Source organism: Ctenopharyngodon idella, chromosome 1 (genome assembly GCF_019924925.1).
Source record: "Ctenopharyngodon idella isolate HZGC_01 chromosome 1, HZGC01, whole genome shotgun sequence".
Taxonomy (NCBI): domain Eukaryota; kingdom Metazoa; phylum Chordata; class Actinopteri; order Cypriniformes; family Xenocyprididae; genus Ctenopharyngodon; species Ctenopharyngodon idella.
This window is the reverse complement of record NC_067220.1, coordinates 41001726-41024129: the sequence shown is the minus strand read 5'-3', so window position 1 is coordinate 41024129 and position 22404 is coordinate 41001726. Positions and strand designations below refer to the sequence as shown.

Here is a 22404-nt window from a genome sequence, read left to right as displayed (position 1 = left end):
TGACATTCATAATGAGTTATGATCTTTGGCTGCTGTCACTTTCTCTCTGTGTCGGAGGCTTAAAAACAAACTTCTGAACATGCCCTCACCTCGTCACCAGAGGAAGTGTGCATGCAACACACACACACACACTTACCTTGCTGTCTAAATGAAGACATACCACAGACTTCTGCTGTTTATATCAAACTAATTATAACTCCAGACTAACCCAACGGTGTGAAAGAAACTTTCTGCATGTTAGCATTCAAAAAACATTATGCACTTTATTTATAAATCATTTGACAACATCCCCAAAGGGAGAATTTGCCATATTTAGCTCATGTCTGAGGACAATTTTGTCCCCAAACTATAACAAACACACATGTGGCTCTTCAAAGATGACACATCTCACGCTCCAAATCCCCAAACGCAAGCCAAAGCACTTATTTCCAACACAATTCCCACACGGATCATACCAATGTCAGTCCAGCACCAACCAGTCCATCCCACCTGTGAGTTGGGTTAATTTTGCTTTGTGTGACAAAGCGCAGACCCCTCAAGACAATCTCATGCATGTCCATACCTGCATAGACACACTTAAACGCTGCGTGTTGATATCTTGAAAGCAGACTCACTTGTTAAGAGTAGCGCTGGCACTTAGAGGTCCACAGAGGAAGTGTCCTAGTGAAGCTGTCGCGGGGCAGAACCGCCTCACAGGGCTGCTGCGCGACTCCACATCTCCTCTGAATAAGCTGCGCACTGGTACATTTGCAGCCTCCTTCACGTCTATGCATACCAGCCGGAGCGAGCAAACACACACACACACACTCGCACGCAGAGCAGCGACACGACCCGACTGAACGACTGAATAAACCACTGCAGTTCTGAGCCGACGCCAGAAACACTGAGATAGAGAGAGAGAGAAAGGGGAGGGAGTAAGACTGGGGAGGCGTGTAATACTGAGAGATTAAGGAAGGAACAGAGAGAGAGAGAGAGAGCGCACACACTGTGTGAAAGAGAGAGCGCGATAGCAAAACTAGGTGAGACAGAAAGAGACCTCTCACGGGTTAAGCAGTGACAGGGGTCAGTGACTCAACAGCTACTTAAATTAACACACACAAACAGACGCTGATTGTGCGGTAACGTGTGTGTGTGTGTGTGTGAATGACGTATGGTCCGTATAGTCTGATATTTGTGTGTGTTTGCTCTGCAGTCGGAGGAATTACAGTTTCACAGGCTTTATAGGCTTACAGCTAATCCACAAACACACACATGCACCAGAGCCATGTTTTCTGGGAAAAAGGAGGCTGTGCCTCTTCAAAAATATATATTGTATTGATAAAATATTTGACGAAAGCAAAAGAAACATTACAAAACATTAGATTAAATACTATATCAACCATATTTTATTTAAAGGGCAGTCATTAAAGTTGGGGAAACTTCTATAGTGCTGAAGAGAAACTCCAACAAATATAACGTTTGCGTTTCCGTTTGCTCCAAAAGCAAAAGAAAAATTACACAATAGCATTATTAGGCCTTTATAAAAGGGAACAAAATATCGAGAGATTGATTACGTTGGTCAGAAAAGAGAAAGGGATCAAATCACTCCCTTAGTCTTTGTATTAGAAACACTCACGACACATTATTTTTTTTTTTTTTGTAATTTAACACCATGGTAATGTAACACTGTCCAATAAATGTACATTAAATTTAAAAAAAAAATGAAAATACAAAAAATCTTTGCTAGATTTACAATGTTAAAGTGCCCCTATTATGCTATTTTAAAGGCTCCTAATGTTGTTTTGTAGTCTCCTCCAATAGATTTACATCCATCCAAGGTCAAAAAACACATTTTTACATAATAAACATGGCAGCATCAGCTCTTTTCTCACAGTGTCTGAAACAGTTTGATGAAGGATTGGGTTTCTCTAAACCCCTCCTTTCCACAAGACTGCTCTGATTGGTCAGATGGCCCAGTCTGTTGTGATTGGTCGAGCGCTTACAGCGCATATCGAATACCAAATGCCCATTACCGTATCTGAATTTGAACTCCAAATTTTCCTCAGCGTTTGATACACAGTGATACAAATGGTAACAATGGCGTCGGTTTACCATATCAATTAGAGCTCGAGTCTTCATACTTTGTAAGTGCATGAAAAGTGGATTTGCTTTTGCATTGCAGAAAAGAGCATCTACGCGACATGTTGACAACACAAACTAAACTCTTCTAGCCTCAGCTACATCTTTTACAGTGTTTGAGGGTCAAAGTAGACGTTCTTCACGGGCAGCCTATGAAGACCATAGACTGGCATTATGCAAATGTGTTACAAACCTAACAGGAAGTAACAGGAAGTAAGGCTGGAATTACTGAAGACTCATTTCAGCAGTTCAGAATTGATTCTTTCTTTTAGGAGACAATAACTTTATTTGTCGTGCTCTTTGATCTTTAAAACTTTGCAGACTTTTACATTAACAAACAGCTATATTACACACTGCATGAAAGGTAATATATACGAAAAAGCATAATAATAAGTGTGGAAACGTGCCATCACAGTCTATGAAAAGAGTCTGTACAGAACAAAGTGATTTCTGGGTTTACTGCATTGCTTATTTTCTTTGAAATAGGTCGGGATTAAGACTAATAAATTATTATTAATGTTACAGTGGCAAATGTAGTGGAAAAATACCAGTGCAGGGTCACATGAGAGGAGGAAGTGCCTGTGATTGGCTGATTACCCTGTCAATACGATCATACAGCCTGAAAATCAGTCTAAATAGGTCAAACTAGTGAAAATGGATGGACTAATTAGAGTAAACAACTTAACCACTCAGGCAACACCACTTTTGGTCACGTTTGAATCGTGATGACCTTGAAATGATGATCTGTGAGGGAGCTGGTTTTTCAGCTCACTTTTTTTTTAGCTAAACCTGCACCTCCTTTATTATGACAGCTTCAGTGTTTACAGATAATTTGATGACTAATGGTCTGAAAAGAAGGTGAATATTAATAATATGTGAACAATGTTAGTAGTAACAAATAAAAGCTACATTATTGTAGTTATCTTTGATGCGATGTCAAAACAAAATAGATAAAACTTCGCAGACTGGTCAGGGCTTAGTGTCTTCAGACAAAAAAATACTACACACATCTTTCAGTGCAGCTTACATCTTCACACTGAGGTTTCACACCAACATTAGCTTGGTTTACCGTACATGAACCTGTTGCAACGGTAGTGTATCGTCTGCAGCAGCTGCTAAGAGAGCGCTCCCAAAATTCAAAAATAGAAATTTATTGATAAATTAATGCAAGTTAAGATTTTTTTTTTATTATGTTTAAAAAAATTTGCAAATTGCTCATCTTTATCTAATATGAGTTTAACAAACCCCACTGGACATGAAAGAAACCAATGACTGTCGACTGACATTGAAAACTGCATGTAAAAGCAAAACAAACTGTGATTAGCCACTATGTATGTCAATCAAACTGTCTCCTCTGGTCTAAGTGGACGGGTCTAAACCAATATAAGCTGCTTATTCAGTACAGTCTGATGATCAAATGTCTGGCGGCACAAAACTGTTACATAACCTCTTAAGGCTGATTTATACTTCTGCGTCGAGTGTACGCCGTAGCTACTACGTAGGCTGTGTGTAGCATGCGTAGCCTACGACGTAGCCTGACGTGCACCTCTTCAAAAATGTAACAACGCATCAATTCTACGCAGACCGCAAGCGCTCTGATTGGTCTGCTAGAACCCCTCCCTCAGGTCAAAAAACTGGCGCGGAGCAATCAGAAAAGGCGAGCATTTTCAACTTCCATATGAATGAAAAAATGCTCTGTTTCAGGGGACACATACAGTCAAACTGCAACAAAGGTTGTTACCTATTTGCCTATAAGCTTCTCTGACAACGTACATGACAAGCTGCTTCTTCTTCGGCTTTTGCCTTGATCCTCAACATGACCGCGGAGACTGCTTCCTAGTGGTCTACATGCACATCGACGTGGACAACGACGCAGAAGCATACATGAAAACAGGCGCATAGCCTACGGCACAGAGGCTCCAGCGTAGGTCTGACGCAGAAGTATAAATCAGCCTTTACACTACTGGAACTGCATGATGACAAATTTACATTACATTATTAAAAAATAACTTCTTAATTTCTGCGCTCGACAGTCGCTTCAACAGCATCTGGGTAATACAGATATCTGGGTAACACTTTATTTAAAAAATCCACTTTAGACATTCTAACTATAAGTAACTTTTCAACTACATGTCAAATTATTCTACTAATCCGAACCATAACACTTAACCCTCACCTAACTATAATGAGACTTATTTGACATGTAGTTGCATATATAAGTAGAGTGTCTAAAGTGAACCATCGAAATAAAATGTAACCGATATTTAATATCTGTGAGTCACACATCACTAGGCCTAGAATTTCAATACCGGCATGTTTGTTTAAGATTAATCTGGTCAATTCAGTCTGCTTTGTCTTTTACTGTAAACAGCCTTTAAACTGAAAGCAACTTTTAAAACACACACACATACACACAGAGTCATAATAACTAAATTCAGGTATACTACAATGATAACGCATCTTTGAGTTCAAAGAGCATACTTCAGATGCTGTAGGAATTTGTTTACTACCAACATACTGCATGAGCAATTGAGACTGAACTTCTCTTCATGACCTGATGTAACTGAACATGACACATGGACAGAAACAGTCATAAGCTCTTATATAGTATAATGTTGTCTAGACTAACATCTTGACAATTAAGCAACAGTGGGGTCATGTGAGTATGTGCACTTTCTCTTGAAGGTCTGGTTGTATTTACTTAATACATGTATACATATAAGTCTACAACTCAACAGAGAAACACAGCTTGCACACACCTTCTACTGAGCATGGTTAGTATGGTTAGCAACTAACCAAGTATGGTATAGAGATTGCAACAAAATGATTCAGCACAAACACATGAAGAGTGACCTACCGACTTGAGCTTCAGACCCAATAATGCTTCTTAACTTCATAAACAGCAACGGGCCTTTGAATTAAAGCATCATACAGTAGATTTATCCTTGATCAGACTTACTCCATGCACTAAAACACAAGTGAGTGAACAACTCTTAACACAAGAAAAAAACAGTTGTGTAGAGTCATTCCACAACGTGCCCATGCTCGCCCCAAACCTCCACATGACCATTACAAGCCAATTACAACAGCCAGCGATGAACAAGTCAAAATTTAAGAACTGGCTCCCTTCCAACTCATGAACAGGAAGAATTCATGAATTCAATGGAATTTCATTATCTTAAACACAGACAAAACACATTTTCAAAATATTTTTCTGATTAAACATTTCACTAGATAAAATTCAATAGCGTCAAAACAATGATCAGCCTTCAAAGTGGATTTTTTAAAAAAAATTACACATTGTCGTCACTTTATAAAAATATACACTGACTTTAAAATTAATATATATTTTAATACATTTAATAATATAATAACTAGTATAACTAGTAAATATTAATATAATATACAATATGATAAAATATACATAAATACTCATATATATATATATATATATATATATATTAATTATATATATTAGCTACTGTTTCTGGAAATTTCCCATATGTTGTATGATGACAACATGGTTATGTGCAATACTGAAAATGAAATGTGTTACAGTAGTGAATTTCATAGCATTACAATTCTACATCCTATTTAATATTGGAAGTAAAATGTAAAGCACAATGAACTAAATGATGGGAAATGCATGAACTGCACACAACCTATTGTTCATCATTGTTTCATTATTCAGTGATCTTCTGAAGATGAGATAGACACTATAACCACAGAGCTCATGGGTAGATCAGTGAGGGATGATGTAATCAGCAGGTCATTATCACAAAACAAACTCTGACAGGCTGATCAGGATTAATCTGGTCTCACCCTAAAGGGCTTTATTTCGCCATAACATCCCTCTGACTGTACATTATCCTGCTCACTGCTTCTTCTTCTTACCAAATAAATAAATAAATGGACAATATTGATTTGAGTTGAAACTATTATGCTGGAAGAAAGAGACCGCAGAGTGACATGAAAGACATAAACCTAGCACAGCTATGTAGAAAATCAGTCAATTAGGCAGTTTAACATCATTATACAGAAATACTTCACTGCAGAATGACACAACTGACTGATCAGAATCGAGTCCCCGGCTGGAAGTCCCACTCCAGTGCCAGACCTCGAAGGGTCCTGGTGATCCCACAGAGCTAATCAAACTGAACTTTGAGTCACCTCATGCCACATTATATATATATATATATATATATATATATATATATATATATATATATATATATATATATATATATATATATATACACACACCAATTAGGCATAACATTATGACCACCTTCCTAATATTGTGATGGTTGCTTTGTTGCCAAAACAGCCCTGACCCGTTGAGGCATGGGCTCCACTAGACCCCTGAAGGTGTGCTGTGGTATCTGGCACCAAGATGTTAGCAGCAGATCCTTTAAGTCCTGTAAGTTGCGAGGTGGGGCTTCCATGGATCGGACTTGTTTGTTCAGCACATCCCACAGATGCTTGATTGGGTTGAGATCTTGGGAATTCGGAGGCCAAGTTAACACCTCAAACTCGTGGTTGTTCTCCTCAAACCATTCCATTTTTGTTTTGTGGCAGGGTGCATTATCCTGCTGAAAGAGGCCACAGCCACCAGGGAATACCGTTTCCATGAAAGGGTGTACAATGCTTAGGTAGGTGGTACGTGTCAAAGTAACATCCACATGGATGGCAGGACCCAAGGTTTCCCAGCAGAACATTGCCCAAAGCATCACACTATCAGAACCAGCATTAACTTTTTGAGCAATTTGAGCTACAGTAGCTCATCTGTTGGATCGGGCCAGCCTTCGCTCCCCACGTGCATCAATGAGCCTTGGCCACCCATGACCCTGTCGCCGGTTCACCACTGTTCCTTCCTTGGATCACTTTTGATAGATACTGACCACTGCAGACCAGGAACACCCCACAAGAGCTGCAGTTTTGGAGATGCTCTGACCCAGTCGTCTAGCCATCACAATTTGGCCCTTGTCAAACTCGCTCAAATCCTTACGCTTGCCCATTTTCCCTGCTTCTAACATCAACTTTGAGGACAAAACGTTCACTTGCTGCTTAATATATCCCACCCACTAACAGGTGCCGAGATGAAGAGATGATCAGTGTTATTCACTTCACCTGTCAGTGATCATAATGTTATGCCTGATTGGTATATATATATATATATATATATATATACATGCAACCAATATATGGTTAATATAACTGTTCTGCTTTCAATCTAAAATCTTAGTTCTATCTTTATTCAATCTATGTTTTATCTGCAGTTTATATTGTTATGTTGTAGGTACAGCATTCATTATATCACTTCTAAGAACAGGAGCGTGGCAAGATGATTAAATCAGTTAGAGGCTGTTTGGTTCAGAGGTCAAAGGTCAGAGTTTGAGGGTTCTTATCTCACTCACTTACATACTGTGTGTCACAGAAACTGATAAGTTTGTTTCACAATCGCACCTCTGCCCGTTCCTCGTCTTCCTGTCTCTTTGAAGCATGCAGGTGGGTGGCTCGCAGATAAAAATGACAATGACACGAAGATGCACAGGCTTGATCATCTCAGAGCGAGTGCAGAGAGATCACAAACAGCACAGTGTAAAGTTTCACAGAACTACACTCGATGAGAAATAACATTTGGCTGACCAACATCAACAGATTGGCTTCTGGCTGGTTGACACATCTGTAGTAACTCTGTGATACGCTTTAACTTTGAAGACTTTAAGCACAAGGTCATTTTACAGTCACTCAAACACGCAGTCATACACTTGAATGAATGCACCTCAAATAACCCAAGCAACAGTGTGTGTGGGGAGGGGGGATCGCTATTGATGCTGGTCAGGAAAGAGCCATCAAACACACAAGCCTCCGGGTGACACTATCATGCTGCGTCTCTTTGACATGCAGGAAGTCCAATTAAGGAAGTGCTGTGGCTCTGTTCTAAAATCTAGTGAGCTGCCTACATAGGCAACATGACTGAAATGGAACACACCACATATACGGCAACATAGAAATACACGTCTCGTGAAGCAAACAGGAGATTCACATCTGATCCGTAATTTGGCATTAGCATGTTGATACGCATATGACGCAATACTCTAACCATAAAAATACACAGCATACTCAAACATAAGGTAAAATAGTCTAAAAATGATGCATACTAGTTTTTATTAGATCTGTTTTAGCAATACTTTTTGGTATTGGGTGATTTACAAATCAACATTTCTCACTTTGTCTGAATGGATTTTTCAGTGAGCTTGTTAAATTATGCTGCCTACCTTTTGAAAACAGCCTTTGTGATTTAAAATGCTGCCTACATAAGCACTAGACCTTACACCCACAATGAGCCTTAACATTAACTACAAAGATGCCAATCTGTCCAAATGAGTACATCAAATCACAGATGAGTAATTGCAACTCAAACTTTAAAGGGGTCCTATTATTCCCTTTTACGAAGTCATGGTTTTGTTTTTGGGGTGTACTAGAATAGGTTTTCATGCTTGATTGTTCAGAAAACGCATTATTTTTCACATATTTTCCATTATTACAGCACCTCTCTTCCGTCTGTCTCAAACACAGCGTTTCTGGTTTAATGAAGGCCTTCCTTCCAAAATGCGAAATTTCCTGTGATCGGTTAGTCAGGAAATGCCAAGCCCCTTACCACAACCACGAGTTTCATCTGCTCAGGTGTAAATATTAAGGATGGCATCAATTTGAATCCAATACGAGCAACATTCAGACCCTGAAAATGTTAACGAACAAAAGGATCGTGCAGAACAGATTTCACAGGACATTTCAGAGTGGTATGCTTTTTGTTTTGTAATTTTCTTCAACATTTTAGATACAATGTTATACACCATTTAATCATGATATTTGTCGTAAAACTATGGTAATACAAACAGGGCCGGGGGAAGACAATCCAGCACTCTGGGCAAAATACGAATATGCCGCCCCCACGTTCAAATTTTTAAGAGAAAAAAATGCCAATTTATCATATTGACCCCTACTGATGACTTAAGACAGGAGAAATGAATTAATACAGTTTACTCGCAATTTAAAAGAGGACCTTTCTTGCTTGGGCTGCTGCAAACTCTTCAACTATCTTGGAGTAATCCAATTTGTGATAGATTTGGTGCTCAATTTGACCGTTCGCAAAGACCCGCCCCCTTTAGTTACTGTTGCTATGTCCGACAAGCCATGCCGCTCCCGTACCACACGTCATGTTCTCACTGAGTGAAAAATACATCACGGAGCAAAGAGAACACTGACAACGCGTCGACAGAGAAGAGAGTGCAGGTTGAAACAAAGTTTCAAATTTCAAATTTTGTAATTTTTAAAGAAATGTAAACAATAAATACCACTTTGTGGCACTTTAATGTGTCGAGACAGGTAGTGCCTCAGTTCAAACGGCTCGTGAACCGATCATCTCTTCCTACTAGTTAATTTATAGCATCAAATAAACATGACTGAACATCAGAAGGAATGTTGGTTCAACCACGGAAAGATGTCAGTACACCATTTTTCAAGTTCAAGTCCACCGACGTTAATCTACTAACTCTCCTGACTGCTTTGTCGGACATAACGGCGGATTCAGTGTTATGATTGGTTAGTTTGGCTGTCAATCAAACTCCCAGAAAAGACTTTGTCGATCGTGCTCTTCATCGTGTGGCGCCCTCTAGTGGTCTGGTGCTCTGGGCAATTTCCCAGTTTGCCCAGTGCTTCCACCGGCCCTGAATACAAAACTGTAATCGATCACAAAACAATGCTTAATTTTCCAGAGGGGCGGTGAACAATCTTAAAAAATCTCAAATTTTACAAATGCTACACTAAACACTATATCAACACTGTAATGTTAGCTAGCAGGCTAGGCAAACAGCTTCGCCATTTGTTTACATCGTAGCAACAATATAAGGTTGGAACTGTTACTAGAAAGCACAACAGAACATATTCCATGGGCGGAGATTATTTAAATGAGTAGCATTGTGACTTCACAAGAATAGAAAAAGTGTGCTGTAGTCCAAATGAGTCATTTGTTGTAGCTCTTGAAAAGTGGATTCTGTTAAATAAGATTTCTCCCTTTTGAGTGAACTTTGAGCTTTGTAACCTTGCAGATCTTTTTTATACTCAAACAGCAACATTACAGACTAACTAATGTTGAAAAAGTGAAAAAGCATATTAGGACCCCTTTAAAAAACGTATCCGTCTGTATAATGCTTGTGACCAGAAAAAAAAAAAACAATGCTGTCAACACATGCATATGCCAAGCATAAAATCTTGGTAGATATTATTAGTGTTATTGCACATGGTAAGACAAGTTGTTTTGACACCTGGTGTGTCAATTTTAAAACATCTGATGAAGAAAATCAGCAGCTGTATGTGAGAGGCGTGTTACTCAGTTTATACTGAATTGACGTACATGGATTTATTTTTATAGCTAATTTATAATGTCACAATTATAAATGATTTAAGATCCTCTCCTGACTTTGATATTCAATGGATTAAGGAAATGATTACCCTGTAAGGTCCATATGCAAAAACCTGTCCCAGTGCAAGGAAAGGAAAAATAAAAAATAAAAGAAAATTAAATTTAAAATGCCTGCACCGGTGCAAGGACAGGAATAAAATAAAATAAAAAAATAAAATAGAGCAATCAAATTCTGTTCTTTCTCAAAAGCACTGATCCTGCGACCCTGAATCCCAGAAGATTTGTAAACACAATCAGATCAGAGATTTTGGTAAGTGCTGCCTGTGTAAAACGCATCAGGTGGACCTTGAACAAACTCTAAGGCTGAGGCTGTTTGAGCAGTGGAATAACCCCTACTTCAAAAGAAAGCTGCCATGAGCCGAATTCCATGGATATTAAAGTAACAGTAAGCCAGTTTTACATTGAGAGATTAGAGGTAGCCAAGCACTGAACTCACCCTTGACCCACTAATACAAATCTGCACAACCAGGTGACAGAATATGAATCAGTGATCAGTGGGAGGTAGAAGAGAGACCACCTTAATTACATTTCAAAATAAAAAACGCATTACAAAATTGATCTGGACAAATCCCATCTTGTAGAACCTGGAATGGGATTATAAAGGGAAGGGATGACTGGAGCAGTTAAGAGCACGACTGAAGAATGAGTTTCTAAAAAGATTTGTGATGTTTGACTAAACCACAGCACCTCCAGACGGGTCCATCAATACCTGACAGAAGCGCTTGCTTCCCTAAAAGAGTCGGCTTTTACTTCAGGACACAGACTCTACTTTGGACATCAAGTGGCAACCAGTGCTATTTTAGTTTTATTCATATTTTAAATGATTCATGTTAATTTTTTGTCGTTTTGTTATGCACTTTTTATCATTTTATCATTGCTACAGTATATACAAGAATAATTGGCTTGCTGCATTATGCCAGACTATGATGGAACTCCATCATGCTTCTTTAAGGCTCCTTGAGTTGTTCCCAAATGCCACATCCATATTATCTTACCCACCCTTGTCATGGCGCCTCGGCACTTTTATAACTGTGACAGACTTCACACGGCGCTAAAACAACAGATGCCGCAAAGCCACCTCTCACTAACTCCCGTCTGCACGTAAAATTCAGCAGCTGCTTTCTTTTATTTGACTGCTTCATTTGTCTAACAACCAGTCAGCCAAGTTTGCTCACGTTCTGGCGCTTTGCCACTTTCCACCGCTATAAAATCAAGAAGCAGACATCCAAATCGCTATTAATATTCAGCGCTGTATAAAACCCTGCGACCGTTTACAATGGCACTGTATTAACAACCTAATTCATCACTCTTCACCTCCACAGCTTCATGGAGACAGTGTTTACTGGCCGTTCAGTGATTACCGCTCAGAGGGGAAGCTTTTATAAAAGGAATAGTTCAGCCAAAAAGAATCTGTCATTTACTTGCTCTTGTGTTCCACACCCAAACAAAAGATCATAGTGACCACATCTGTCAAGCCCAAAAAAGGGAAAGAAAAAAAAAAACACCATAAAAGTACTTTATACCAGAAGATTCAAAACTAATGTCCATGGACCCCTACAGAGTGCATTAGTGCCCGCCCCCTTTTTCAGCACGTATTTTTTTCATTCATTTTTCCCATAGGGATGTCAAAAAAGTCTTTGTTAGAAAGGGTTATAAGCCATGAACCAAACCAATCAGCTACGAGGTGAATCACAACAATACATACTTTGATTTAAAGCAAAAAATGTTTTTGGAAATCAGACAAAAAGACAAAGGTACAAGACTGTGTACTTATATACACACATACACACAAACATTTAAAGGGTTAGTTCACCCAAAAATTAAAATTCTGTCATTATTTACTCACCCTCATGTTGTTTCACATCCATAAGACCTTTGTTCATCTTCGGAACACAAATTAAGATATTTTTCATAAAATTTGATGGCTCAGTAAGGCCAGCAAGACAATTAACACTTTCAATGCCCAGAAAGCTACTAAAGACATATTTAAAACAGTTCATGTGACCACAGTGGTTCAAGCTTCGAAGCTTTACGAATCTTTTGTTTCGAATCAGTGGTTCGGAGCATGTATCAAACTGCCAAAGTCACGTGATTTCTTTAAACGAGGCTTCGTTACGTCATAAGTGTTTCAAAATTTCAATGGTTCACCACTGGGGGGAGTAACTTTGGCAGTTTGATAAGCGTTCCGAACCACTGATTCTAAACAAAAGATTGATAAAGCTTTGAAGCTTCATGAAGCAGTGTTTTGAAATCACCCATTATTAGATATTGTTGAATAAAGTCATTGTTTTGTTTTTTTTGGTGCACAAAAGTATTCTCGTCGCTTCAAAACATTAAGGTTGAGCCACTGTAGTCACATGAACTGTTTTAAATATGTCTTAAGTAGCTTTCTGGGCATCTGATAGTGTTAATTGTCTTGTCGTCAATGGAGGCTTCACTGAGCCATCGGATTTTATGAAAAATATCTTAATTTGTGTTCTGAAGATGAACGAAGGTCTTACGGGTGTGGAACTACACAAGGGTGAGTAGTTAATGACAGAATTTTCATTTTTGGGTGAACTAACCCTTTAAGTATTTTGAAAGCATAGAGATCGGCTCGATTACATCATTCACATTGCTTCATGGGAGTGGGCGGAGCTAAAGAGCTATTTTGGCACGTCCTGCTTTTTTCGACTCTCTAATTGGTGGGATTTTCTGTACAGCATCATGGGTAATGTAGTTTTTTTTTTTTTTTTTATACCAGGAATTCCACTGTTGAACATGCAGGCTGACGGCTTCAGCAGGAGCAAATACCATTGATTAACAACAGGGGCTTTCGCACTGAATAGTTCTAGGAACTTAGTTATAGGAACTAGACACTAGGATAGATCCCTGGGAACTCATTTCTTACCCGGGCCGTGTTCCTGGTTGTCTTCGCACCGGGAATGGGACCTCTGAAGTGGCCAACAGTGGCGTCTTTAAGCGTTGCATTTACCAATGCTAAAAACCGGTAGATGGGTTTCGTGATAACAGAGATGAAATGTAAATTCATAATTTACGAGACTGAAAGAGCAAAAAGTGGGGCTAAGAGACGAAATCTCCAATGACAACTTTCAGTATTACATATCATCAAGACGGAGAAAAGAACACAACTCTGCAGACAACAGGTAAATGTCGCTGTTTTCCATGTTCGTGAAGTAAATATGTTTACACAGCTTTTAAAAAATGCCGCATGCCATGTCTTTGACACCAATCAACGTACGCTCATATCACTGATAGTTCCTATAGTGCTGGTTAAGACCCTACTCTGAAGTAATTGGTAACTAATTTAGTTACCCCAAAAGGAGTTACTACAACATCAATCCTAGTTCCAGTGGTGCGAACATGGCAAAATCCGAGTACTTCAGCCAATAGTTCTAGGAACTATGAAAAGGTTCCTCCAGTGCGAAAGCCCCTAACTTCGCAGCTCACAGTAGGTCTGTCTTCTGTCAACGATGTTTACTAACTCCCACAACAGGAAAAAGTGCAGAAGAAGAAGAACAGACAATCTGTGCATAGATATGTTTACATGTAATCTCTCAACCAGTGTTTCAAATGCAGAAAGACATCAATATAACAGTTTGAGAATAATATCTCACGTAGCATTACATTTACCTCAGGCAAGTCATTTAGTGTCCACAGCATGATAGTTCACTAGAGAAATGAACTCTAAATGGAGCATTTCACTAAATATATGCACTATATTAGCTTATATATTCATTATATTTACTTAACCTGTTAGTAATGTCTTAATTATTTAATACATGTTTAAATAAATTTGTCATGAAAACAAGTTATGACAGTAACTGTGTAAATGATTATATTTCAAAAATGAATTGGAGTAATAATTTTATAATTAGATTTAAAAGTTAATGCAAAACCTGTCTTGTGCAATTTACATAATTTTTTAACTTTAAAATGTATAGATGCCTTTATATTTTTGCAGTAACATAATCATCATATCCGGGGGTCCCTGACAAGTTTGAAACCCTCTGGTTTATGCCAGACAGATCTTCTGAAGCCATATGATTCCTTTGTATGCTGAATTGCCTGAAGCCATAACTCACTCTCAAATTAAAACATTCATGAAAATCAATAAATAATGACAGTGAAATGGTTTAAACTACTCCACGAAGGTAGAAAACCCTGTCAAGATAAAGGCATGAACAATTAAGACGAAATTCACCGGAAGCCCAGGCCCTTCGTCATCTTACAACATGTCATTGGTCTGGCAGAGAAATATGATAGAATATGAAATGATTCCACACGTACAAACACGAGTACATGCAGCGCTCGGCAACCAGCGGCCGCGGTGCCATTTTCTTCCACCAGAATCCTTTGAATGACAGAGCATTAACATAAAATTAGCATAAACAAATGAGCGATAATGCGACGGCCACGGAATTACTCTGGCAGCCGGGAATGAGAAATGCGTGCTCATAAAGCATTCCCTTTCAGCTGAGTTCGGATATTTCAAGGACTGTTTTGAAATGACGCCATGCTTGTCGCTGAACAACACACTAATCAACATGGTGTGTGGCCCGGGACATCTTAATGATCTCTCTGTCTGTCTATCACACACACACACACACACTGGCCGAAGCGTGCAGGAAATACAAACACCACTCTGCAGTCATCCGAAATCTCTTCACTTGTCAACCCTTCGTCCTGGTCTTTTATTAAAGCCCTTTGCTTCTCTTTCCAGCCTTAAAATACAAATATAACTGGAGAAGGACTGAGCGCAGGGGTGGTGAAGAGGGAGAGGTGGCTTTTCATTTAGATTGACAGGGCGGCGTTATCAGCGTGGAGCACCTGCGCGAGGGTCAGTGCCGAAAACCGGAGCGCAACCAAAGCCGATCCCGGCAGTCATCGCTGCTGTAATTGCTTCCATTGACCCTCCTCTGATCGTCTTGGGAATCTCTGACAGGCCGTTCACCTGTTACTGGAGCCGGTTCAGATGCCACTGGTGCCATGCTAATCTCCGCAGGTATATCACATACTGATGTGCTTCAGTTCAAACAGCTGTTCTAAAAAAATCACTGTAAAATAAAATAAAAAATAAATTAAAAGATGAAAAAATAGACCTACAACCCACCAGCAAATGCTAGTTTCTTTAAGACCTCATGAAATATAAACTGACATTTTTTAGCTTTGAGGCTAATATATTTGAAATAAGGCAAATATTAACATTTAAAATGTACAGTCTTTCTCTTCAAGGACCAAAAATATTGAAGACTCATTCTGCACGTAAGAGCATATTATGATCTAATAAAATGCTCTTTATAATTCTATGATGACAATCTCCCTAATACCACCTGCCTCCAATATATATACAAAATACTTTACATTTTTATAAGAGAAAGTGTAAACAGTTGGCAAAAATAAAATATGTCAGTGATTGAATTTGGCAAACAGCCAATTCAAATATCTCACTACTGCTCTATTGTAAAGTTCTATGATGCTGCTATAACTATATTCAGTCTGCAGCATCGTAGTCTGTATTCATCCGGCTGCCTCCCGTACATCATCCTCTGCTTGAATGCGTACAATGAATGCAGACAACATCAGATCGGCAAAAATGAGAAGAGTCCTACGGGAGAGGAGAGCCATGACACTTGAGTCACTCCTTCAGGAAGGTGAGAGAGACGGTACAGTGTGTCAGGAACATGACGAATCATCCGTAAGACCTGAAGGGACTTCTACTGTACACATTGCTTAAACTGTATTGAATCATGCAGCATTCATAGTGATTCAAAGTATCCACAGACCACCCACAAAACGTTTGCTAACTCAAATAAAATGAAAGTTTTAATGTCTTATGCTCTAAAGAAATTTAAGGAAATTTATCTTGGCAACATCATTGTTTGCGCAGTGTCTAAAATCTAAAAAGCACCATTTATTTGATTTGTATTTTTGTTCTGTTGTATTTATTTGTGCTATCGCTTGTCATTTGTTTATCTGTTCTAATTTCACTACTGACTGTTTTCTTTAAAAATGTAAAATTTCACTGGTATGTAAAATGTTGGCGTCATAGAATATGCTGTATCTACATTAATTTGTAGATTTGTGAACTTATGCAGTACAATATAAAAATATATTACAATTTTTAATGTTATATATGATTAATTGCGATTAATTACAGAAAAATGTGAGATCTATATATAGTATATATGGAACAGAAGTGCAAAAGAGGTCTTCTACTGTACACATTGCATACAATGATTCAAAGCCCACAATCTGTTTGCTAACTCGAGAAATATAAAATAAAGTAATAACATTTGGTGGTGTAAAATGATCAAAATTAACAGGCTAAGCGTCAATCCGTCAGTCACCTAACTTTAGATATCTCTCTCTCAAAATATATATACACCAGTGAGCAAAAATATGAGCCTAATATGCTGTTGGTTCTCCGCATGTTGCCAATACATCCAACAGATGCTCAACTGGATTGAGATCTGGGGAATTTGGAGGCTAGGGCAACACCTTGAACTCTTCATCATGTTCCTTAAACTATTCTTGATCAATGTGTGCAGTGTGGCAGGTGCATTATCCCTGCTGAAAGAGCCACTTCCACCAGGGAACACCATGTCATGAAAGAGTGTACCTGGTCTGACAGAATGTTTAGGTAGTCAAATGTCAAATATGTCCACATGAATGGCCGCACCCAGGGTTTCCCAGCAGAACACTGCCCAGAACATCACACTCCCTCCTCCGGCTTGTCGTCGTCCCACAGTGATCCTGGTGCCATCACTTCCTCAGGTAAAGAGCTCACACGTACATGGCCGTCCACGTGGTGTTAAAGAAAATGGGACTCATCGGACCAGGTAACCCACTGCTCCAAGGTCCAGTTCCGACGCCCGCTTACCCATTGTAGGCTCTTTCAACAGTGGACAGGCTCTCTGATTGGTCATAGGCTCTCTGATTGGTCTGTGGCTATGCAACCCCTTAAACAGCAGAGTGTGATGCACTGTGTGTTGTGACACATTCCTCCCATAACCATCTGTAACAAGGTTTAAAGTTCAGGGAAGAAGGAGGCGGGAACCGGAGAACGTTCAAAGTAACTAAAGGCTGATTTATACTTCTGCGTCAGGCCTAAGCCGGAGCCTCTGCGCCGTAGGCTATGCATCTGTTTTCAATTATACTTCTGCGTCGTTGTCCACGTCGATGTGCATGCAGACCACTAGTAGGCAGTGTCCGTTGAGTATCAAGGCAAAAGCCGAAGAAGCAGCAGCTTGTCATGTACCTTGTCAGAGAAGCTTACAAATAGAAGCAGCAAATAGGTAACGACTTTTGTTGCAGTTTGACTGTATGTGTCCCCTGAAACAGAGCATTTTTCATTCCTATGGAAGTTGAAAAAGCTCGCTCTTCTCCTATTGCTCCGTGCCAGTTTTTTGAATTGAGGGAGGGGTTCTAGCAGACCAATCACAGCACTTGCAGTCCGCATAGAATTGACGCGTTGTTACATTTTTGAAGAGGTTCACGTCAGGCTACGTCGTTGGCTACGTGCGGTACAAACAGCCTACGCCATAGCTACGGCGTACACTTGACGCAAAAGTATAAATCAGCCTTAATGATCAAAATAAACAAACAACAAAAGGAAAGGAAAGCAGCAGCCCATCACAGATGACTGCCACACAAACATAAAACAAAATGTAAAGTCCAGGCCTTGTCCTCTCTCATCTTGCACCATTGCCATTCCTCCTTTTATCCTTCCGGATCTCTTACCGTGAGACTCTAGGCTGGTGTGGCGTGCAGGTGATGCTCATTAGCAATCCTTGCTCCGCTCCCACAGCTCTCAGCCCCGCCCTGCTTGCCACACCATCATTAAAATTTTGTGTGACTTGTGCCACAGTAGACCTTATGTTAGATCGGACCAGACAGGATAGCTTCTTTGTACATCGATGAGCCTTAGGCACCCAACACCCTGTCGCCGGTTTGTGGTTTGTCCCTCCTCGGACCGCTGCTGGTAAATTCTCACCTCTGCTGACAGAGAGAAACTCACAAGCCTTGTCATTTCAGAGATACTCTGACCCAGTTGTCTTGCCATAACAATTTGGCCTTTGTCAAGGTCACTCAGATCTTTATTCCTGCCCATTTCTCCTGCATCCAATATGATAATTATGAGAACTGATTGTTTGCTTTTCATCTAATTTACCCAGACCTTAATATGTGGCCTTGTTAGGAGATAATCAATGATATTCGCTTCACCTGTGACTGGTTATGTTTTGGCTTATACATTTTTTTCCTCAAATTGGGACCACCCACAAGTCTGTTCGTTAACTCAAGTACACAAACACAGGCGCATGCTTGAAAAAGGGATGCCAAACACACAGGCTGTGCAAATAAATGATTTCCTGCTGTCTTTTGTAGCACTGGGCGGAAACAGAGCCAGAAAAACACACATTTGCTGTTTCTTGCACATGATGAGCAGGTGCTGATAGTCAGTATGCTGCTTGCACGCATAAACGGATAGATGGTTCCCTGCAGAGAATGCTGGGAAGGTCTTCAGGTGCACACCATTAGATTACAGGCCAAAAGCAGACGGGATGCTGGGATATCACAGTGGGAGACCAGCGTGCTTGTCTTCACTCATGCTGGCTGCGGCTACTATCTGTGCCTTGTTTGAAACAGATCCAGAAGCTGCTAGTGTAAACATGCGGATGTCTCGCTCCAGATCCGCCTTTGTTTCATCTTTATCTCTTTGTACAGCTTTGATCTGTGCTTCTCTCCGGATTAAAGACGCCTCGCCTTCAGGGCAAGGATGGGAATTGACGTTCTTCTTCATCTGCAGTCGTGACGACATCATTTTCAAACAGGATGATGAAATGAGATGTGATGTCAAAGAAATGTATGGATTCTGACAGGTCACGTCTCTGGAGATAATCAGATGTTTCGTGTTCATGCTGCTCTGAACAGATCAGATCTGGTCTACATGTACAGTAGCATGAGCGTGTGATGTGAACTTCAGAGAGCTCTATGATGGGGTTAGTGTTTGCTAACGCTAAAAGTGACGCAACCACACCATATGTGGGCGTCTTTCTCCATTGACGGCTTTGAAAAAGAGCTTTATGTCATCCTTTGACAACAATCACCAGGAGAATAACGTGAAGTTCATCTAATTAGATTAAAAAATCTGACACTGAAAATCTGTTGAAATGCAAAAGATAATGAAATTGGGAATAATGCAATAAAAAGTTACACATTTAATTTATCCACAGCTTTGTCAGCTTGTTCAGCCCACTTTGGTTTATTTTCCAATTTCTTTGCTCTAGTAAGGTCAAGAAATTCATAGACTTCTAAAAACTTCTATCAAAAAAAAAATAAAATCCTTTTGTTGTACTTCTATTGCTGTAATTCTCTATAGCCTTCTAAAACTTCTATTAAAAAGCAAGAATGAATAAAGAAGTCATATTGTTGTACTTCTGTCTTGTTTTCTAGTTAAAATAATGCAACAAAAAGTTAGACATTTAATTAATCCACAGTTTTGTCAGCTTGTTCTCCTTATTTTCACGCTTCTTTGCTCTTGTAAGATCTAGAAATTCTTTAGCCTTCTGAAAAATTCTATCAAAAAGTAAAAAAAAACCACAAATATAATAAACACATAAATAAAATAGATAAAACATAGATAAGTAAATTAAATAAATAAATATTTTCCAATTAAAAATACTTAAAACAAGATTAACTGGACAGATATAAAGAAGTTTTTCATTAGATTGCATATTGAAAACACATGTATTTTGTTTTATTCTGACAGATTTTATTACTTGTTTCCAGTATAAGCAAGATAAAACAAGTGAAAAAATAGTTACATTCTAGATGCAATGTATGAAAACAAATCTTAATATCTTATTACTTTAAGTAAATTCATCTTGGCCAAGTCAAAAACGGCTAATTAAAAACTCATTAAGAAGAAATTGTTTTGCAGTTCACTCATGCACTTTAAAATTAGCTTGTACTTTAGATTGCTCTTTTTGAATATCAATGGTTTTGAGTAGGCCTATGATACAAATTAATGTAATAAATACCTAGTTCAGTCATGAAACTCTAGATGACATAGGCTAATAGGTCTTTTACATGCAATCTACAAGCAATCACATCATTACCGCATGGCACAAGCTGATTGGCCTCTGCTGATCCTGAAGCCAATGAGATTGCTTGCTCAACATTTAAATAGTCTGGTTCAGTGTTTGCCGTAAACTAGTCCTACAGTGCGCTATCAGAGTTCCTCTGAACCCCTCCACCTCCCCAGCTCCACCTGCCTAGATCTGCTACAGGATTCATGTGTGTCTATTTATGCAGCAGCAGCATATCTTACATGCTCACAGCAACATGTCTGTGTATCTATTAGCAGTGGCAAGTCCATACTTGCTCTGCAGCAGCAATAATCTACAGCAACAGATCTAGTCTGCCAAGACCAAATACATCAACACTGGCATATTCAATAGCATGCTAAGGCTATAAGAGTTGTCATGATTGAAATTCATTTCAGATATAATATAACAAACAACAAGTATCAATATATGATATCTACTCAGATAATTAGCTTACTCTGATACAGAAACACTTGAAGCACTGCTCCTACTCAGAAGCTTTGGCTAAACGGTAAGTTCCGCTTTTTATTTATGCAAGTTTTTTTAAATGAGGCAACAAAATGGTGCTAAAAGTAGCTATAAACTACCCAACTGCTGAGACGAGGAGCTGAGATGGCACAAACTCAGAAGATCCAGGACCATCTGGAGCACAATGACCCCTGGAACGGGTGACAGGACTGAAATGTGTCTCCATCCACAGCACTTAGGACTCATCCCTCCAAACCAGACACACCGAAACACTTCAGATATGACTATGAAACATCAAACAACACTACAGGCTTACAAAGACTCTTGAGGATAACTTAGCCTACTGAGCATGAATCAAAGCAAAACAACTAAAAGTGAAATTATATTACTTGGGCTTCATTAATAAAGACATGTATTTAATCATTCTAAATTTAAAGGTGCGATCGTTTCGTGAAGTTGGAGAAACATAAAACTGCAACACTACACTGTCGCAAATTATTATGCAAGTGACATATCAGTAGGATTTCAGTACAATAAACATTCGGATATTAGTTTTCCAAAGAAAGTGTTTGTTTTATTTCTCTATATCTTTTTAGATAACTGGTATCAATCTCAGACAGGTTTGTTAAATTGTTTGCCAGCTCTTCTTAGGTAAATGGAAACCCTACTTAAAGAGGTTGTTCCACATTATTAAGCAAGTCATAGTTCTCATGCAATATGGGGAGGAAGAAAGATCTTTCTGAAGATGAAAAGCACAAAATGGTGCAATGTTTTGCAAAATGCATGAAAACAACTAATATTTTCTGAAAACTGAATAGAGATTGTCGAACTTTCAAAAGATTTGTGAGTGATTTAGAGCACAGAAGAACTCGGTCAGATAAAAGCTTATTAAGGGAAGTTTCTGTCAAACAAATTATTTGAATTAAAAGGGCAGCGATAAAAAGAGTATTTGAAGCTGCTGGAGTCTCAAGAATCTCTCCATGCAGGCTGGCAGTTGTGCGTAAAGTTGCATTTCAGCCAGTCCTAACCAAAGGCCACAAAGAGAAACATTTACATTGGGTTTAGTAAAACATTGCAGACTCATTTTTAAATAGTTTTATTCACTGACGAATGTCGAACTAAAATGGATGATCTATATCAGGGGTGTCCAAACTCGGTCCTGGAGAACCGTTGTCCTGCAGTGTTTAGCTCCAACTTGCCTCAACACACCTGCCTGGAAGT

At 39.1% G+C, this 22404-nt stretch overlaps 1 protein-coding gene across 5 annotated transcripts in view; it reads right to left on the bottom strand.

Moving 5' to 3' along the window:
• The window catches only part of inpp4b (inositol polyphosphate-4-phosphatase type II B), a 184339-nt gene that overhangs the window by 145978 nt on the left and 15957 nt on the right, over nucleotides 1–22404 (bottom strand). Inside the window, exon 1 of one of the 5 annotated variants that reach the window (XM_051909769.1) lies at nucleotides 4976–5159. The exons of 3 other annotated variants lie outside the window; for them this stretch is intronic. The gene's annotated coding sequence lies outside the window, so the exon portion shown is untranslated. Of the gene's footprint in view, nucleotides 1–614; nucleotides 897–4975; nucleotides 5160–22404 lie in introns of those variants that run through there. One more of the 5 variants, XM_051909761.1, reaches the window with a different exon arrangement.